Here is a 20,585-nt window from a genome sequence, read left to right as displayed (position 1 = left end):
CTTAGTTGCCACACGTGGGCTCCTTAGTTAAGGCATTCTTAATAATCAGAGTGCTACAAAACCAATAACGTTTACTTATTTTATTTTTTAATATTTGTTTAGTTGCACCCGGTCTTAGTTGCCACACGTGGGCTCCTTAGTTAAGGCATGCATGGGGGATCTAGTTCCCTGATCAGGGATGGAACCCAGGCCCCCAGCATTGGGAGCACAGAGTCTTATCCACGGCGCCACCAGGGAAGTCCCAATAACAATTCTAATAGAAATACTAGCACAGTTAAATATACACGGGGTATTTGCGCTTAGCAATCAATACTTTAAGTGCCTTCTTTGCAGTCTTAAAGGCTGGGGCTTGTACTTCCTTCACGGAGATGCGGGCTGGAGATAATTAACTTATAATGGAAACCATTTTCTTCAAAATTAAAAATCTGATCCAAGGTGTGGTCTTCTTCATTAATCTGTTATTTTAACGTGGGAAAATATCGTTGCAGTTTCTTCATCTGCTTTCACAGCTTTGCCACATACCATACCATTGTAGCAAGCATTATGGTCTTTGCAATCACTAAACGATCCACGGTGGATCTAAAGGAAGACATTTCTATAGAGTTGCAGCTTTTCCCCTTAAGATCTTCTTTTATCACTAAGGCTTCCTCTTTGCCTGTGAGAAACCTTGCCCTTGATTGCTTCAAAATGTTAACTTCCTAGAGGAAATTGCATATTAACCAACATGACTGTGATATGCTGACATCGTTACTCTGTTTACCAATTGTTTATGGGGTGATTCAAGTCAAAGAAGGTGGGCAGCAGAACAGGTGATCTCCAAGCAGATGCCTAGACTTGGGTGAGGAGAGGGACCTGGCTTGGTTCTAAACCTGGTAGGCTCTGTAATGGAAATGGAGAGTGGAGTGGCATTTGTCAAATCCATAAAAAAGTCCTTTGGATTTTGATTGGGGTTATAATGAATAAATTATTAATTTGGGGAGACTATGACTTTGTAATATTGAGTCTTCTATTCTTGGACAGGTATATTTTTTTCCTGGGATATCTTATATGGCTTTCTTTGGTTCACTCACTGGATTTTACTGTTTTTACTTATTTACTTGTGGCCGGGATTTTGTTATTTTTTCCTAATCAGTTACTGCTGTTTTTAATGCTGAGCTTGGATCTGGCTACCTTGTTGAACTCACTCTTACTTGTTCTAGAATAGCTTGACAGATAATTCTCTATACTGTTCTAGTTAGATGACCCTGGTGTCCAGGGAAAAAAAAGACCGTTTAGTTTTTCCAATCTTTATAACTCATTTCTCACCCCTCCCCCTTTGGCTGAGGGTTCCAATACAATGTTGAATGACAGTGGTGATAATGGACAATCCTTGTCTTGTTCTAGACTTTTTAAAGGAATGCCCCTAAGGTTTCATCATTAAGTATGATGTTTTCAGTAGATTTCTAAATTTTATTCCTAATTTGCTGAGAAGTTTATTTTTTTTTAAAAGCAGGCATTGACTTTTATCAAATGCTTTCTATGCATTTGTTGATATGATCAGATGACTTTTCTGCCTTAATCTGTTAATGATGAACCATCCTCCTCTGTTTCACTATTGCTGGATTTGATTTAATAACATTTTCTTTAGGGTGGTTGTGCATTTGTTTTCATGAATGGAATTGACTGACTCATGGTTTTCTTTCTCGTGCTGTCCTTGCCCAGTTATGACATAAGGGAAATGCTAGCTCTGTTCTATGATTTGGGGGAACCACCTACCTTTTCCTGCAGTCTGGAATGGTTTGTGATATATTGGAGTTATCTGTTCTTTGAACATTTGGTAGAATTTGACTGTAAGATCATCCATGCTTGGTGCCTTTTCGGCAGGTCTTTGGTTATAATTTCAACCTCTTCTGTGGATATTGGTTTATTCAGATTTATTACTTTCTCCTGAGATAAATTTTTGTAATTTATATTTGCCTAGAACAATATCTATTTTATCTAGGATTTCAGATTCATTGGTATAACTTTATACATATTCTTATGAATCCTATGGATCTGAAGTTATATTTCTTTTGGCTTTCCTGATATTTATTTGTTCCTTCTCTTATTTTTCTGGATCAAATTTGCCAAAAATTTAAAGTTTTATTGGTCTTTAAAAAACTCCCAGCTTTTTGTTCTATTGATGATCTCTTCTACTTATTTGTTTTGAGGGGGGGTATTTTATTTCATTAATTTCTGCCTTAATTGTTGACTCATTTTTTTCCATTTTAGTATTTATTTTGTTATTATGTATACCCCAGGTTTTGATTTGTAGTGCTTTCATTGTCATTCAGTTCCAAAAAAAAGTGTAATTTCAATTCCCCTTAACCCCCAAATTATTTAGAAATGTGGTTTTTAATATCTAGGTATATGGATTTTTCCTTGATTATCTTTTGTAGTTGATTTCTAATTTTATTTAATGAATGTATTTCAAATGACATAAATTCTTAGGAATTTGTTGAGATTTCCTTTATGACCTAGTACGCGGCATTTTTTTGTTTTGTTTTGGAAGTGTGCTGTTTTTAAAGGATGTACATTCTTGTCGTTGGGATAAGAGGTCTGACTATACAAGTTTATTAATGATCTAATTCTTAACTATTATATCCTTACCTTTTTTTTTTTTCCTGTTTGATCTATTGGCTTCTGGAAGGTGTAATAAAGTCTCCCATTATGAGTGAGGATATGTTCATTTCTCCTTTTAGCTGTATCAGTTTTTGCTTTATATATTTTGAAGTTATGTTGTTAGATGCATAAGGGTTTATGATATTAACATGACATCAGTGAAGTATTCCTTTTATCAATATGAAATATCCTTTGTTGTCCTTCCTAATGATTTTTGCTTTTAATGTGTCTTTTTTCTTAACATTTCCTTGGTACTTCTGTTCTCTTTCATTCATTCTTCTTTTTTTTTCTTTTTCTGTGGGTTGATTTTACCATACTGCTTCATTTCTGACACACTACAGCAATAGTTTGTGTAAAGCTATCCTCTTATATTATTTTTTCTCCATATCCCCATTCCCACTTTCATTTCTTCCTCCACCTCAAAGACACACTTTCTGATTTATGTTTAATTTATGGTTCTTGGATATGTCTATATTTCTAAAACATGTATAGTGCTTTCTATATGTACATGTTTTTAATTTACAAAAATTATACTAAGTAAATTTCTATTTTTACATTTTTTGCTCAATATTGTTTTAAGAGCAGTCCACGTTGTCTGTATATCTAGTTAATTGTGTCTGTTTGCTGCATAGCACTCCAATTTATTAGTTCACCATCCTTAATTATTCACCTACTAATGAAGAAGACCTACATTGCCTTGAATTCTTTGCTACTACAAACAATACTTCAATCAACAATCTTGTACTTATATCCTTTGGGACTTGTGTGAGAGTTTCTCTGGATTATATACCAAAATTGGGATTGCTGGATCATAGGATATACATACTGAATTATGCTAACCAAAGGTGCATGGTAGTTCCAAATTCTATATGTCTTTATTAATACTAGTTCCTCTCTGACCTTTTAATTTTGACCACTCTGATGAATTTAAAATATGTTGTAATTTTCTAACTGATTTTGAGGGAGGGTGAGCGTCTCTTCAGGCTTGTTAGCTAGTTAGATTCCTTTTATGTTAATTGCCTGTTCATATCTTTTGCCCCCTTTTTCTTTTTTTTTTGGCCATGCCACATGGCATGTGGGATCTTCCCCGACCAGGGATCGAACCCGTGCCCCCTGCATTGGGAGCATGGAGTCTTAACCACCGGACTGCCAAGGAAGTCCCTCCATTTTTATATTGGGATTCCTACTCTTAAATATTTGCAGGATTTTACTGTATATTCTGGATATTAATCATATTTATTTTGAAGCTGAAAATGTCTTCTCCCGGTTTGTCACTTATTAGTGAACTTTTTCAATCATGTCTTTGGAAGAAATCTTTAGTCTTAATATAGTCAAATTCATCTCATTATATAGTTTATATTTTCTTGGTTTAAACATCTTTATTCGCTCCAAAGTCATAAAAATATTATACATTTTTCTACTAGCTGTTCTGGGTTGAACTGTTTCTCTTAAAAACAGATATGTTGAAATCCTAACCTCCCCATACTCCAGAATGTGCTCTTATTTGGAAGCAGAGTAGTTTCAGATGTAATTAGTTAAATTAAGATGAGGTCATACTGGCATAGGATGGGCCCCTAATCCAATATGACTGATGTCCTTACAAGAAGACAGTCACTTGAAGACAAACACAGAGAGGGAGAATGCCATGTGATGAGGAAGGCTGAGATTGGAGTTATGCAGTGCAGCTGCAAGCTGAGGAACTCCAAAGATTACCAGCAAACCACCAAAAGCTAAGAAGAGGCAAGGAAGGATTCATGGCCCCACTGATGCCTTGATTTTGGACTGGTAGCCTCCAGAACTGTGAGACAATACGTTTCTGTTGTGTTAAGCCATGCAGTTTGTGGTACCTTGTTCTGGCAGCCCTATGAAATGAATATACTAGCTTTATAGATTCATCTTTCGTATTTAGGTCTCTAATCCATTTATTTGACCTTCGTATTATGGTGAGAGGTAGGGAACCAACTTTTCTTTTCTCCTTATAAGGAACCAGTTTTCCCAATACCATCCTTTAACAATCCATCTTTTCCCTTCTGATTAGGATGGTTATTCTGAAATATCTCAAGGTTTTTTATATACACGTCTCTTTCTTTCCTCTCTATTCTGTTGCTTTGATCAGTTTGTCTGCTTATGTGCCATTCCACTTTTGTCTTCTTTTTTTTAACTCTGGCTTTTGGGTATATCTTATCTGATACAGAAAATTCCTCTTTTTTGGAGCCACTCTTATCTATTTGTGAGTTATGATTCTTCCACATGCAATTTTGAATCCATTTATTGTGTTTCTAAAAAAAATCTTTCTGGAATTTGGGCTTGCATTGAATTTATAGCTTGATTTAGGTAGAAGAAACATCTTAATAACATTAAATTGTTACATTCATGAACATGGTTCATCTCCCCATTTGCTAGATTTCTTTTGTTTCCTTTAATAACATTAAATTCTTTTTTTTTTCGGCCACGCCATGTGGCTTGTGGGATCTTAGTTCCCCAACCAGGGATCGAACCCTGGCCCCTTGGCAGTGAAAGTGCGGAGTCTTAACCGCTGGACCGCCAGGGAATTCCCTAAACTTTTTTTCTTCATAAACATCTTGTGGATTGACAGGTGAATTCCTAGATTACTTTTAAACTTTTGTCACTATTCTGAATGGAATCTTATTTTTTGTTAGAGTTTCTAGTTATTTACTATTATGTAGAGGAATGTTATTCATTTTTCCAGTTTGATATTATATTTGGCCAATTTGCTGACTTACGGTTTTAATGGCTTCGAGTTTCTGTAGGGAATACCAAATCACATCCAAATAATGACAATTTTGTCATCCTCCCTCCCATTCCTTATGTACATATTTATAATGTCTTATTGCAATGGCCAGGACCCCTAGGAGTGAACAGTAGTAGTGATTGTGTTCTTCCTGATCTTAAAGGGAATGAGCTTAAGTTTCCGTCTTTTTTTTTTTTTTTTAATTTAATTAATTCATTTATTTTTGGCTGCGTTGGGTCTTCGTTGCTGCGCACGGGCTTTTCTCTAGTTGCGGTGAGCGGGGGCTACTCTTCCTTGCGGTGCACGGGCTTCTCATTGTGGTGGCTTCTCTTGTTGCAGAGCACGGGCTCTAGGCGCACGGGCTTCAATAGTTGTGGCATGCGGGCTCAATAGTTGTGGCGCATGGACTCTGTAGTCGTGGCTCGCAGGCTCTAGAGCGCAGGCTCAGTAGTTGTGGTGCACGGGCTTAGTTGCTCCGCGGCATGTGGGATCTTCCCGTACCAGGGCTCGAACCTGTGTCCCCTGCATTGGCAGGCGGATTCTTAACCACTGCGCCTCCAGGGAAGCCCAAGATTCTGTCTTAATTGTGTGGTGTGTGGTAGATTTTTAGTAGATAGTCCTTAACAAATTATGGAAGTTCTTTTCTATCCCTAGTTTTCTGAGAGCTTTTATCATAAATAGATGTTGAACTTCATTAAATGTTTTTTTCAATCCATGGAGGTGACCATATTACTTTCCTCCTTTATTCCATATCCATAATGTAGTGCATTACATTGTTAACTTTCTGATGTTTATTAAAACCTACTCAATTATGTTTTATTTTTATTTTTCATACATTCTTGTATTTGCTTATCTAATATTTTATTTAGGAATTGTATTTACACTTAGTAAAATGGGCCTCTAATATTCTTTTCCTAAATTGTCCCTATTCAGTTTAGGAATCAAGGATATACCAGCTTCGTAAAATGAATTTCTCTTCTTTTTCTCCCTGTAATAATTTGTATACAGCAGGTGTTACTTGTTACTTGAAAGCTTGGTAGAATTCCCCTGTTAAACCTTCTGGGGCTTCTTTTAACTAAAATTTCAGGTTCTTTAATTGTTGTTGGTCCTTTCAAAGTTTACTGTTTCTTGTTTCAGTATTGGCATTTTCTATTCTTGTGGAAATTTGTCCATTTTGTCAGTTTTCAAGTGTATTGGTTTATGTAGTTCAAAAATTTATTTTATCATTTAAGAATATCTATAGTTTCCCTCCTTTTTAGTTATGCATTTTGTTTTTTATTTGCATGTTTCTTTTTTTCTATCAGTCTTGCCTGAAGCATTTCTATCTTATTAGAATTTCAAGTTGCCAAGTTTCGGTTTTTGTTGATCTTCTCTATTTTTCTACTTTGTCAATTTCTGCCTTTAAATTTTTTTCTTCTTGTTTTTTTTTTGGATTTTTCTCTGTTGTTTCATATTTAAGTTCCTAAAATGAGGCTTCCTTCATTTGTTTTCAATCTTTAGATAAGAAATATTCAAAGCAATAGATTACCCTTGAATCATTGCTTTGGTAGTGCTTTTGTTGCCATTCAGTTATAAGGATTTATTTCTTTTATGTTTTATTTTTTAACTCAATAGTTATTCATATTATATTATTTAAGTTTCCAGGCTTCTATATTTTTGTTTTTTAGAGCCATCTACACTAGGATGGATAACTATGGTATAATAAAGAGAGTCCAGAATGCAATGCCTCAGAAGACATTTATTTATTTCACAAAACATCCCAGAGTAGGTAGGTGGCCCCGCCCCAAGAGGTCATCAGGTCCCACCTTTCTTATTGCCCTGCTTTGAGCATCATCCTGACTCACACTGCTGAAGCCACCTTAGGGTCACCAAATCTGTGTCCCCCTCTGTGAGAAGACAGAATGAAGAAGTATGGAACAATTAGCTTCATTTTAAGGACATGACACAGAAGTTGCCCACCTTACTTCTGCTTATATCCCACTGGCCAAAAATTAGTCATATGGCTACAGGAGACAGAGTACTAAAAACAGAAAGTGAACCAGTTACGTTAACAGAGAGAATTTAATAAAAGGAATTGGTTGAGTTAGTGAAATAGATGTTGAGATGACAAAATGGGGATATTGTATTAACCAGAGATAATAGATGCAGAAATCAGCTTTCACCCCCCTAGGACTGGGGCAACAAAGGGAATAGGTTTCTAGTTGTTTACTATTACGTAAACATAATAGAGTTATTAAAATCATGATAGGGTTATTAGAATCTAGAAGGTTGAAGGAATACTCCGGTAGAGCTGGAACCCAGGCCTCTGACAAGGGGATGGCTGGTCTTTGTATGTCAGAAAGAGAAAAATGAGACTGAGAGTATGGAAAAGACAGGAGTCAGCTGCTGCCATCAGGGGGAAGAACCACTGCTGGGGTGATGCTAACAGGAAAGGGAAGCAAAACAGGAAGAAGCACGAACTTTCTCCTTCCAGCCTTTTGTCTTTCTTTCTTGTGCTTCCTCTCAGCAGAACCAAGTAGGGAGCTGGTGGCCTCAGAGCCACAAAGCAGAGTGCCAAAGGGTGGGTTTGGGTTAAGAAACAATGGACTAGTCACCAACACAGTTCACCCACCCTTTTGACCACTCAGCATCCATACATATCTTTCTACACATATTTGAACTTCCATTTAAGAACCATAAAACATCATGTTTCACCTAATCTTGAACAAAGATGCTCTCATCTGCTCTCCAAACAGGGGAGATACAGAATTCCTCCAGTCATAGTATCCATTCCTGTTTTGCATTTTTCTATTATTCTCCTTACGGCATTCATTTGGATTGAGTCTCCTCCCAACATTTCCATTTTCCCCTCTATGCTATGTTGGAAGTTTTACACTTACTTTCTGTTCTTTTAGTGTTTACTCTAAAAATATCATCATGTGTGTTCAACAAAATCCTCTCCATTTATGTTTTTCAAGATTTTAGTTCTTTTTTAAACACCTAAATTTGACATTGTTACTGTACTTTTGATAGAGTTTTGATATTTTTGATATGTTTACCTTTTTTTGGTTTATTTTTTGTTTTCTTATCATTCCTTCTTGTATTTCAGACCTTCATTCTAGGATTAGTCTTATTCTTCCTGAAGTATATCTCTTAGAAGTTCTTTTGAAGAGGGTGTCTTGGGAATCAATTCCTAGTTTTTGGTTTGTCTAAACAATAATTTTATTTTTGTTCTTGAAAGACATTCTGCTGGACAAACAATTCTAGTGTGACAGTTATTTTATTTTAGTACTTTGAGGATCTCATTCCACTATCTTCTGGCTCCCATTATTGCTGTTGAAAAATAAAAAGTAATGCTTTGGCTTTTCTAATTATTTTCTCTTTAGTGTGCTAAAGTTTACTATATATCTAGCGTGGATGTTTTATAAAATATGTTCTGCCTGGGATTCATTGGGTTTCCTGAATTTGAGGAGGAATCTTTCATCAATTCTGAAAAATTCCCAGATATGATCTCTTCATATATGCTTCTCTCCCTTCTATTATCTTTTTTTTTTTTTTTAAACCATGAATTAGGGGCTTCGCTGGTTGGCACCGTCGTTAAGACTCTGCGCCCCCAATGCAGGGGGCCTGGATTCGATCCGTGGTCAGGGAACTAGATCCCACATGCATGCCACAACTAAGAGTTCACATGCCACAACTAAGGAGCCAGTGAGCTGCAACTTAGGAGCCAGCGAGCCGCAACTAAGACCCAGCGCAACCAACCAACCAACCAAATAAATAAATAAATAAATAAATAAATAAATATTTAAAACCATGAATTAGATGTACGTTGGACCTTCCCACTCTGTTTCATATTTCTTAACCCATTGTTTATAATGTCCATCCTTTTTTCTCCCTGTGCTATGCTCTGTATAATTTCTTTCTTTTTTTTTTTTTTATTTTTGGCTGCGTTGGGTCTTCGTTGCAGCACACAGGCTTTCTCTAGTTGTGGCGAGCAGGGGCTACTCTTTGTTGCGGTGCGTGGGCTTCTCATTGCGGTGGCTTTTCTTGTTGCGGAGCACGGGCTCTAGGCCTGTGGGCTTCAGTAGCTGTGGCACGCGGGCTCAGTAGTTGTGGCGCACGGGCTTAGTTGCTCCGCGGCATGTGGGATCTTCCCGGACCAGGGCTCGAACCCGTGTCCCCTGCATTGGCAGGCAGATTCTTAACCACTGCGCCACCAGGGAAGTCCCTGTGTAATTTCTTCAAGTACATATGTGTTCTAGTTTCTTCTCCTTTCAGCTGTGATATAATCTGTTTAATATGTCCACTGGGTTTAAAATTTTTCATATATGTAATTTCTAGCTTTTCTTGTTCAAATCTTCCTTGCCAATCTTGCTTCATGCTCTGTTTTTCCTTCAGTATTTTTTAAATGCCGTCTTCAATCTCTTTAAACATTTATTTATTTTATATTCAGTACCTTATAATTTCAGTATTTATACCAACTCTGAATATGGTTCTGAGGTTTATTGCTTCTGCTTGTGTGGTTTGTGGAACTCATGTTCCTTGGGATTTTATCTGTGGAAATTCTTTAAAGCCTGGCTTTAAAATGCATTTCCCTGGGTAGAGTTAGTGTTTGCTTATGCCGTGTACCTGTGGGAATAGCCAATTTGGGACCACTCTAAAATTTTGTCTGGAAGTCTTTCAGGTTACACAGATAGTACAAATTTAGGCTTTAAACCCACGGGAGTATGGACTTACTGTTAGGAATTCTCAGGGGAAATCTTTTTCTCTTGATTTACTCATCATAAAGGCAGAGACAAACATATATTCCCACCATCTTTTTCAGATGGAGAGCTTTTTAAAAAAGTACCAACTGAAGGTTTGCCCTCAGGTTCTAGAATTTTTTATATAGGTCTCTGATCTTTCCTCTCACTCTGCTTAAGTCCCAGGATTTTTCTCCTGTGAAAATGGTTCATTAACACCCAAGCTTTATGCAGTTAACCCCAGGAAAAGTGCTGAGTCTAGAGCTCTCTTTACTTCTCTGGATTCATGTTTCTTGGTTTTGGTCTGCAAGGATATACTTAAGGCACACTGTCTCTCCTTCAAGAATGGCCCAACCAAGAGGAAGTGTATGGACCCCCAGGCCTCCCCTGCTCTCCTTGAATCAGAGAGCTAGTTTACATACAATTAACTGTACCTATTCATTTTAAAATTAATTATATCCTGTCCCTAGCTTTCATGGACAGCAAACTCAATTACTCGTTAATTTGATAGTTCTCTTATTCAGATAACACTGAAGGACTGTTAATATCCTAAAACTAAGGAATGTCTCTTATGGGCTGAATTGTGTCTCCCCCCACCCCTACCCCCAAACTCATATGTTGAAGCCCTAATCCTCAGTACCTCAAAATGACTGTATTTGGAGATAGGGCCTCTAAAGAGGTTAAGTGGACAACAAAAAAATGGTAATTATGTGAGGTGATAGAGATGCTAACGAACCTAATTGTGGTAATCATTTCATACTATATGCATGTATCGAATCATTACATCATACACCTTAAACTTATACAATTGTTATATGTCAATAAAGCTAGGAAAAATAAAAATAGATGCAATGTGGCATCCTGCTTGGGATCCTGGAAAAGAAAAAGAACATTGGTGGAAAAACTAGGGAAATCCAGATAAAGTCTGAAGTTTCACTTAAAAAACATAAAAATAAAGTAGGATAAGTGCTACTAAAAATTTCTAAAATACAATGAGAGGACACACCAGGAGCAACTAATCAGGACACAAAGATTTCAAAGCAGAATAAAAATCTGGATGTAATTTTTTCAGTGAAAAACCCAAGGTACCTGCCTCTAGAAACAGGCAATTATTCTAAAGGTTAACTGACTTGTTTTATTGTTGCTGTTGTTATTATTATTATCATTTATCATTTTTGTCTCTCCCTTGCTATACACACCCACACACACCCACACACATATGCACACACACACACACACACACACACAAACACTAAGCTTCATGATAAAGGGGTCAAATCTGTATTATTCACTTCCTTAACCCCAGTATCTAGAACAATGCCTGGCATATGGTAAAACAATGCCTGCCTTGAAAAATATATATGGTGAGTGAATGAATGAGCCATAGAATTGGAAATACCATAATTTAGTCAATCACTTCCCTGCTAACAGACGTTCAGATAGTCTCCAATTAAGATTGGTTTTGTTGTGATTGCCTTCTAGTGCTGTTATATACAACATATCTTTAGCTACTGAAGCATATCCTTAGCTACTAATCCCTTTGTTCCTGTAGTATGGATTCCTCAAGGTAAAACTTCTGTCACAGCTTTATGCCCCCTTTTTATAAAATTTTAACAGGAAATGCCTTTCCTAAAAGGTTGTGATGATTTACTGTCACGCCAGCAGTGTATAAAACTTTCTTATTTCTTTCCCCACTCTAGATAATGTCAGTTGTTTTAATATTTTCCAATTTGTTGAATGAATAATTGTATTTCATTTCAAATTAAATTTAAAAATCTTAAAACACTGAAAAAAAAAAAAGAGGTTAAGTGGAAATGAGGCCATTAGGGTGGGTCCTAATCTAATCGTGACTGGTGTCCTTATAAGAAGAGGAAAATTGAACACACAAAGAGACACCAGAGGGAGTTCCCTGGTGGTCCAGTGGCTAAGACTCTGCGCTCCCAATGCAGGGGGCCTGGGTTCGATCCCTGGTCAGGGAACTAGATCCCACATGTTGCAACTAAGAGTTTGCATGCCACAACTAAAGACCCCACATGCCGCAACTAAAGATTCTGCATGCAGCAACTAAAAGATCCCACGTGCCACCACTAAGATCGGGCACAGCCAAATAAATAAATAAAATATTTAACAAAACAAAACAAAAAAACCAAAGAGACACCAGGGATGTGTGTGCACAGGGGAAAGAAGGCAGTCATCTGCAAGCCAAGGAGAGAGGCCTCAGAAGAAGCCAAATCTGCCCACACCTTGATCTTGGGCATCTAGTCTCCAGATCTGTGAGAAATAAATTTCTGTTGTTGTTTAAGCCACCGAGTCTGTGGTACTTTGTTATGGCAGCCCCAGCAGACTAATACTGTCTCCGATGCTATAATTTCAGACACCATCTTAGTAGCGTAGAAGGAGGAACTATGATTTGACACCGGGGCCTTTCCAAAGCTGTTCCCATCACACCCATTGCACAGCCTGGTTTGGCAGACAGACTTAACAAGCCCAGGCCTAGGATGTGTCTCACTCATGTATCATGTTTCTTTTTTCAGGGTCCTGCTGCTCAGGAATGAATCTGAGGACAGGCAACATCTTGGTGACGCTTCAGACTTTCCAGCTGACTTGGTGTAGAGGACCTGTGGGAGGTGCTGAGGAGGACTGAGGGAGAGGTGAGAACAGCAGGAGGTAGGGAGGGGGAAGAGGGACAGAAGCACTCTCTCAGGCCCGAAACCAGATTCTCTGAATAGGTGTGGGTGAGGAAGGCATTTTATGAGGTCTAGAAACACAGGGGGAAACGCAGGAAGGGAATGATGTCCGGTGAGTTTAGGACTAAGTGATTCAGAGGTGGCGCAAGCATCCCAGCCCTCTTTTGCCTCTCTTGATTAACTCGGGAGGCTCATTCAATCATAAATAATTGCATCTATTCACCTGTATTAATTCCCTCCCCCAGACTTCATGTATGACAAATTCATTCTCTCACTGGAAAAATATTTCCTGAGCACAATCAATGTATTGGGCATATAGCAGCCGAGGAGACAGTCTCTGCCTTCACACAGCTCCAAATCTGGGAGAGCAAGCTCTCACAAGAGTGAGTGTTTCACAAAATGGCTTAAAGACTTAAACATGAGACATGACACCATAAAACTCCCAGAAGAGAGCATAGGCAAAACATTCTCTGACATAAAGATAATGTCCATCAACAGATGAATGGATAAAGAAGATGTGGTACGTATATACAATGGAATATTACTCAGCCATAAAAAGGAACAGAATAATGGCATTTGCAGCAACCTGGATGCAATGCAACTAGAGATCATCATACTAAGTGAAGTATGTCAGAAAGAGAAAGACAAATACCATATGACATCACTTCTACGTGAAATCTAAAATATGGCACAAGTGAACCTATCTGTTGATCCAGAACAGAAGCAGACTCATAGACATAGAGAACAGACTTGTGGTTGCCAAGGGGGATGGGGGGAGGGAGAGGGATGGACTGGGAGTTTGGGGTTGGTAGGTGCAAACTATTACCTTTAAAATGGTTAAACAACAAGGTCCTACTGTATAGCACAGGGAACTCGATTCACTATCCTGTGATAAACCATAATGGAAGAGAATATAAAAAAGAATGTATATAAGTGTATAACTGAGTCACTTTGCTGTACAGCAGAGATTGGCCCAACATTGTAAATCAACTATACTTCAATAAAAAGAAAATTGAAGAAAAAAACATTAAATACATCTACAATATCATTAAAAAAAAAAAGAGTGAGTGTTTCAGAAGGGGCAGTAGGGGTGCTGCGGGAGCACAGGCACAGAAAGAACCAACTAGACCTGAAGGCCTCAGTGAGGAAGCTGAGACCTGGAAGATGAGGGGGGGTGGGAAGGGTGAGAGTTGCAGGTTTAAGAGAACTGGGTTGTGAAAGCCCTAAAGTAGTTAAAGTATCAATTCATGACACTGAGGAAGCCCCATGTGGCTGGACTGTGGAGTGACGGGGATGGTGGCCCAGGCTGAGGCAGCAAGCAGAAGCCTGCTGGGAACAGCGATCTGGGAAAGGGAAAGGGTAAGGATTTTAGACTCTCCCTGAAGGCCAATGGGAAACCACAGAAGGATTAAGCAGGGAAGTGACTACTAGATCATGAATGGATTGTAGAGCAAGATTTGGAAGGTTGCTGTTGTAGTAGTACAGGAGAGAGATGATGGTGGCTTGGAGGAGGGTAGCTTCTGTGGGGACCGAGAGAAGTGACAGAGTTTGAACCTCTGGCACGTGGTAAAGGACCTGATATGGAGTGAGGGAGCAGGAGGAGGTAAGTGTGACTCTCAGATTTCTAGGGAGACAGAAGAGCTAGGAGAGAAGAGAGAGGAGAGAAGAGGTCTAGCTGTTACTCTAGGAGCTCTGTTAAGGGGAAGAAGGATCTTTTTTTTTTAAGAGTATGGAGAAGGAATAATAATATCTGGACACAGCCTTGGGATGCCAAGGGATGGCAGGTTGTATTACTGTCCACAGTGTTTGCTGTCTCTCCTGAAATATACCCACTTGATATCAAGCTTGGCCATATGACTCGCTTTAGCCAGTGAAATGTGAACACAGTGATGTACATCTCTTCCAAGCTGAAGCTTCAAGAGCCAGCTCACGGCTGTCCATGTCTCTTTTCCCTCTGCCAGGAGGGTGGCAGTGTTTCAGAGGCTGCCCCATCAGCCCAGGTTAACGAAGGAAGAAGTGGAGCAGAGCCCAGCCCACCCATGTTGGACGTGGCACCAGAGTGAGTCTCTACCTTTATGTGAGTCACTGGGATTTGAGTTCATTTGTTTCCGCAGCATATCCTGATGACTTCTCTCCTCCTCCAGACCTTGAGGTGTTTGGCAAGTGGGGGGGATGAAGAGCCTTCAGTTAGGATTTTGGGATTATCTTTAGAGAATGGTCCTGTTTTAGTTAAGGTAAGAGTTGGAGGGAACATTGAGGGAAAGGTTTACAGGGGTTGCAGTGGAAGAGTTTGGGAAGGATGGAGTGAGGCAGGAGCGGGTAGAGCAAAAGACAACAGAGAATGATGGAGATGAGAGAACCTGAGATGACGAGACAAGCTTGTGTTTGGGGGGATTACCAAGGGAAACAAAAGAGAGGAAACATGGTGAATTTGGTCATGACACCCCTTGGAGGGCAGTGGGCTCTCAAGTTCAGAACCACATAGTGCTTCAAAAGGTGGCCTCCTAGTCCCATCCACTCCCTCTCGCCTCACTCTCTTTTTTTTTTTTTTTAAAGATTTTTTTTTGATGTGGACCATTTTTTTTTAAAATTTTATTTATTTATTTATTTATGGCTGTGTTGGGTCTTCGTTTCTGTGTGAGGGCTTTCTCCAGTTGTGGCAAGTGGGGGCCACTCTTCATCGCGGTGCGCGGGCCTCTCACTGTTGCGGCCTCTCCTGTTGCGGAGCACAGGCTCCAGACACGCAGGCTCAGTAGTTGTGGCTCACGGGCCTAGTTGCTCCGCGGCATGTGGGATCTTCCCAGACCAGGGCTCGAACCCGTGTCCCCTGCATTGGCAGGCAGATTCTCAACCACTGCACCACCAGGGAAGCCCTCGCCTCACTCTCTTAATGTTTCTTGTCATTCTCATCACAATCAGCTCACTTCTGAGTTGTTGGTGTCCTTCTGATAGAATGTGACTTCCATGCTGTAAGAGTCTGGCCTGAGTTGTTTATCACTGTACCCTGAATTCCAAGCACAGGGGCCCAGCTACCTGTGAGATGAATGAATGAATGAATAAAACTTATGGATCCATCCTGTTCGTCATGGTCTCTCCCATCAGTGAGAAGGGTGGTTCTCAGCAGTCTGTAAACCTAGGTTTGACTCTTGGCTCATATTTTTCTGTCTTAGTCATTGTGGGCAAATTACCTAACCTCTCTGACCTTGTTTTCCTTAGCTTTAAAATGGGATGCTCATAGTTCTCTAAGTCATAGGGCTCTTCTCAGAATTAAATGAGATGATTTATCTCATTTAAAGGGCTCAGCGTGTTGAACAACTATCCAATTCTTTGGTACTTGTTCTGTCCTAATTTTAGAAAGGCATCTATGCTGATGCCCAGTGCAGACAAATATCCCAGTCCTCTCTACTAGAACTCCACACAGTTTTCCCAATCTCTTTGCTCCTCAACAGAGGAAAAGAGATTTGTCCAGAGACCCACAGGGTATACTGAAGACCCAGCCAGGGCTTTCCCCACTATGCCTTAGAAGGACGTGGCTCTCTCAACTAGTGAGGAATGTGACTCAAAGAAATATCCAGGGAAAAAAAAGAGAGGGAGAGAGAGAAAGAAAGAAAGAAAGAAAAAGAAAGAAAGAAAGAAAGAAAGAAAGAGAGAGAGAGAGAAAGAGAGAGAGAGAAAGAAAGAAAGAAACAGAAAGGAAGGAAGGAAGGAAGAAAGGAAGAAAGAAGGAAGGAGAGAGAAAGAGAAAGAAAGAGAGAAAGAGAGAGAGAAGGAAAGGAAAGAGAAAGAAAGAAAGAAAGGAAAGAGAAAGAAAGGAAAGAGAAAGAAAGAAAAGAAAGGAAGGAAGAAAGAAAGAAAGAAAGAAAGAAAGAGAGAGAGAGAAAGAGAGAGAGAGAAAGAAAGAAAGAAACAGAAAGGAAGGAAGGAAGGAAGAAAGGAAGAAAGAAGGAAGGAGAGAGAAAGAGAAAGAAAGAGAGAAAGAGAGAAGGAAAGGAAAGAGAAAGAAAGAAAGAAAAGAAAGAAAGAAAGGAAAGAGAAAGAAAGAAAAGGAAGGAAGGAAGGAAGAAAGAAAGAAAGAAAGAAAGAAAGAAAGAAAGAAAGAAAGAAAGAAAGAAAGAAAGAAAGAAAGAAAGAAAGAAAGAAAGAAAAAAGGAAGATCCAACAGGCAAGGGAGTGGATTCATTTCCTATAGCTCCTGTAACAAATTACCACAAACTTAGTGGCTTACAAGAACACAAAGTTACTATCTTACGATTCTGGAGGTTAGAAGTCTAAAATCACTCTCACTGGGCTAAAATCAAAGTGTCATAGGGCTGCATTCCTTATGGAGGCTTGAGGGGAGAACCCATTTCCTTGCCTTTTCCAGCTTCTAGAGACCACCTGCATTTCTTGGCTCGTGGCCCCTTCCTTCATCTTCAGAGCCAGCGTGACATCACTCCGAACTCGGCTTCCATCCTCACATCTTCTCTGACTCTCCTGCCTCCCTCTTTCACTTATAAGGACCCTTGTGATTACATTGGGTCTACCTGGATAATCTGGAATCCTCTCCCCATCTCAAAATCCTTAGCTTAATCATATTTGCAGCGTCTCCCTTTTGCCATGTAAGATAGCATATGGACAGGTTCCAGGCATTAGGACATGAACATCTTTGGAGGGTCATTTTTCTGCCTACTACAGAGGGCAAGTTGGAAATGTGCTCTCAGGTCTCAGAGCACTCTTTGTCCCTCTCTGGCCTCTCCAGCTGTTGCTGATCTCGTTTCTTTCCCCCCTTTTCCCATTTCCCCCCCCGCCCCGTCCTCACAGCTTACTTTAAAACAGATATCATCAGCTAGAGGCATTTGCTCCAAATTGCCTAATCCTTAAGAATGGTGGTCCAAGTTAAGGTCCCCTCTGATTATGTCCACTAGAAAGAGCTTGATCAGAGTCTCCAGGTGGAGCCTCTAGAATAGCACAGTCCAAGAGAAATAGAATGTGAGCCACAAATGCGAGTCACATATATCATGTCAAATTTCCAGGAATCCTGTTTAAAAAAAAAAGGTTAAAAAGAAATAGATGGAATTAATTTTAATAACACATATTGTTTTTTTTTTAATTAATTAATTAATTTATTTTTGGCTGTGTTGGGTCTTCGTTGCTGTGTGTGGGCTTCCTCTAGTTGCAATGAGCGGGGGCTAGTCTTCGTTGCGGTGCGTGGGCTTCTCATTGTCGTGGCTTCTCTTGTTGCGGAGCACGGGCTCTAGGCACGCAGGCTTCAGTAGTTGTGGCACGTGGGCTCAGTAGTTGTGGCTTGCAGGCTCTAGAGCTCAGGCTCAGTAGTTGTGGCGCCTGGGCTTAGTTGCTCCACAGCATGTGGGATCTTCCCGGGCCAGGGCTCGAACCCGTGTCCCTTGCATTGGCAGGCAGATTCTTAACCACTGCGCCACCAGGGAAGCCCACACATATTGTATTTAATACAATGTATTGGACATATGATTTTAGCATGCATTTAATAGAAAAATTATTAATGAGATATTTTATATTGTCTTTGAAATCTGGTGTGTATTTTATACTTCAGGACATCTCAATTCAGACTAGCCACATTCCAAGTGCTTAATATTGATAATATTATACTGGACGGTGCAGGCCTAGAACCTAAACTCTGCAAGAGCCCCAGGGCCTAGAACAGTCCCTGGAGCAGTGGGCACTCAGATTTGTGGAATGCAGGAATTAATGGACTGCTCTGTTCAGGTTTAGGCTGTTTTTCAAAAGCCCTGGGCCACTGACTCAAAGAAGGAAGCCTGGTACTTCCCTGGTGGTGCAGTGGTTAAGAATCCGCCTGCCAGTGCAGGGGACATAGGTTCGAGCCCTGGTCCAGGAAGATCCCACATGCCGTGGGGCAACTAAGCCCGTCAGCCACAACTACTGAGCCTGCGCTCTAGAGCCTGCGAGCCACAATTACTGAGCCTCCGAGCCACAACTACCGAAGCCCGCTTGCCCTAGAGCCCACGCACTGCAACCACCGAAGCCCTCATGCCTAGAGCTGGTGCTCTGCAGCAAGAGAAGCCACCGCAGTGAGAAGCCCACACACCGCAACAAAGAGTAACCCCCTCTCGATGCAACTAGAGAAAGCCCACGTGCAGCAACGAAGACCCAATACAGCCAAAAAAAAAAAAAAAAGGAAGCCTAACTGGGGGGGAGTGGGGGGAGGGGGGGAATCCTGTGCATCTAATTTGCATAATCCCTCCCAGGTGTGCTTGCTCTCCAGGCAACTTCCCTCTAGTGATTTCCACTGGGTCAGCTCTTACCCAGGCAACCCTTTTTTATTTATTTTTTGGCTGTGCCACGCAGGATCTCAGTTCCCCGACCAGGGACTGAACCCAGGCCATGGCATTGGAAGCCCGTAATCCTAACCACTAGGACATCAGGGAACTCCCTAATCCCAGGCAACCTTGAAAAATGCACCGTTGAGCTGTGCTTAGTCCTGTCTGGAAGGTAAAGGACAGAAAGGGACTCTCCATGGAGCCAATTCCCAGGAGACCTCCAGGGGTGGGTGGGTGAAGAAGAAAGCCCCCAAGCCAGCCCTTTGTGATCTGGTTCTGGTCCCTACTCATCTCCTGCCTTATCACATTGTTCTGGACTGAATCATGCCCTCCCGCCTCAAATCTGTACATTGAAGCCCTGACCCCCAAGGGTGACTGAGTTTGGAGATAGGGTTTTTAGGGAGGTAATTAAGGTTAAATGAGGTTATAAGACTGGGGCCCTAATCCAATAGGACTGGTGTCCTTATTGGAAGAGGAAGAGACATCAAAGGCATGTGCACGAAGAAAAAAGGCCACGTGAGGACACAGTGAGAAGGTGGCTGTCTGCAAGCCAAGGAGAGAGGCCTCAAGAGAAACCAACCCTTCTGGCACCTTGATACTGGACTCCCAACCTCCAGAACTGTGAGAAAATAAATTTCTGTTGTTAAGCCACCCAGTCTGTGCTATTCCATTACAGCAGCCCCAGCAAACTGACACCTACCTCATCTCTCACCAGTCTTCAATGCTGCCCTTCAACTCCACTCCATTAGTTCTGGCGTAAGCCAGTGGTCCTTCTTTTGGAGATGAACTTTTTCTCCCCCTGGGTGATACATAAGAAGTAGCAGAGCTAGCCACTCAGCTGGGTGCATTTTGGGGAGACAGAACTGCCCCAGAACAAGTAAAGGAGACAAGTAGGAGTGCCTGCTATATGTCAGATCACTGTCAGTCACTGAACACGTCACTCCGTTTAGTCCTTAAAACAAAACACTATGAAGTGGGTACCACTGACCGCGTTTCAAAGAAAATAACTCCAACAGTGAATATTTACACTCTGTCTAAAGTGTCAAGCACTGTGCTCTGGGCCTAACATGCATCACCTCATTTAATCCTCACTGCGACGGAGGAGGTGGGAACCATCATTACCACCACTATTCTATAGGAAAGGCAGGCAGGCCCTGGGCAGTTCAATCACTTGCCCAAGTGCGCGGAACGGGTAACTGCCAAGCAGAGCAGTCTGACTTCAGAGTGCTCACTCCTGCCCCCTGCACTCCGCCTTCTGTCTGCGAGTTACCGGAGAGTCAGGCAACCATTGCCCAAGTCAACCATTGCCCAAGTCAAGCTTGCCCAAGGTTAAATAACGATCATCTGCATTGGGCTGCATGGGAACTCGGTTTTATCAAAAGTGCTGTTACATTCACTCACAGGTGCTACCAATGTGGATTCTGAAGACCAAAACCCACAGTTACTGGCTAAAAGGAGGATCAGTGTAGGGGAAAGATGGTCATGCAAA

The 20,585-nt window shown here is 40.7% G+C and overlaps 1 long non-coding RNA gene across 3 annotated transcripts in view; it reads left to right on the top strand.

Annotated features, from left to right (window-relative positions):
* The window catches only part of LOC137753245 (uncharacterized), a 64,068-nt gene that overhangs the window by 1,503 nt on the left and 41,980 nt on the right, over positions 1 to 20,585 (top strand). The window contains exons 2-4 of one of the 3 annotated variants that reach the window (XR_011071424.1): positions 12,648 to 12,764; positions 14,762 to 14,859; positions 19,549 to 19,654. This is a non-coding gene — a long non-coding RNA (uncharacterized lncRNA). Of the gene's footprint in view, positions 1 to 12,647; positions 12,765 to 14,761; positions 14,878 to 19,548; positions 19,655 to 20,585 lie in introns of those variants that run through there. The other 2 variants (XR_011071422.1, XR_011071423.1) reach the window with 2 other exon arrangements.

The sequence above is a fragment of the Eschrichtius robustus genome, chromosome 19 (genome assembly GCF_028021215.1).
Source record: "Eschrichtius robustus isolate mEscRob2 chromosome 19, mEscRob2.pri, whole genome shotgun sequence".
NCBI lineage: Eukaryota > Metazoa > Chordata > Mammalia > Artiodactyla > Eschrichtiidae > Eschrichtius > Eschrichtius robustus.
This window is presented reverse-complemented; position numbering and strand designations above follow the sequence as displayed.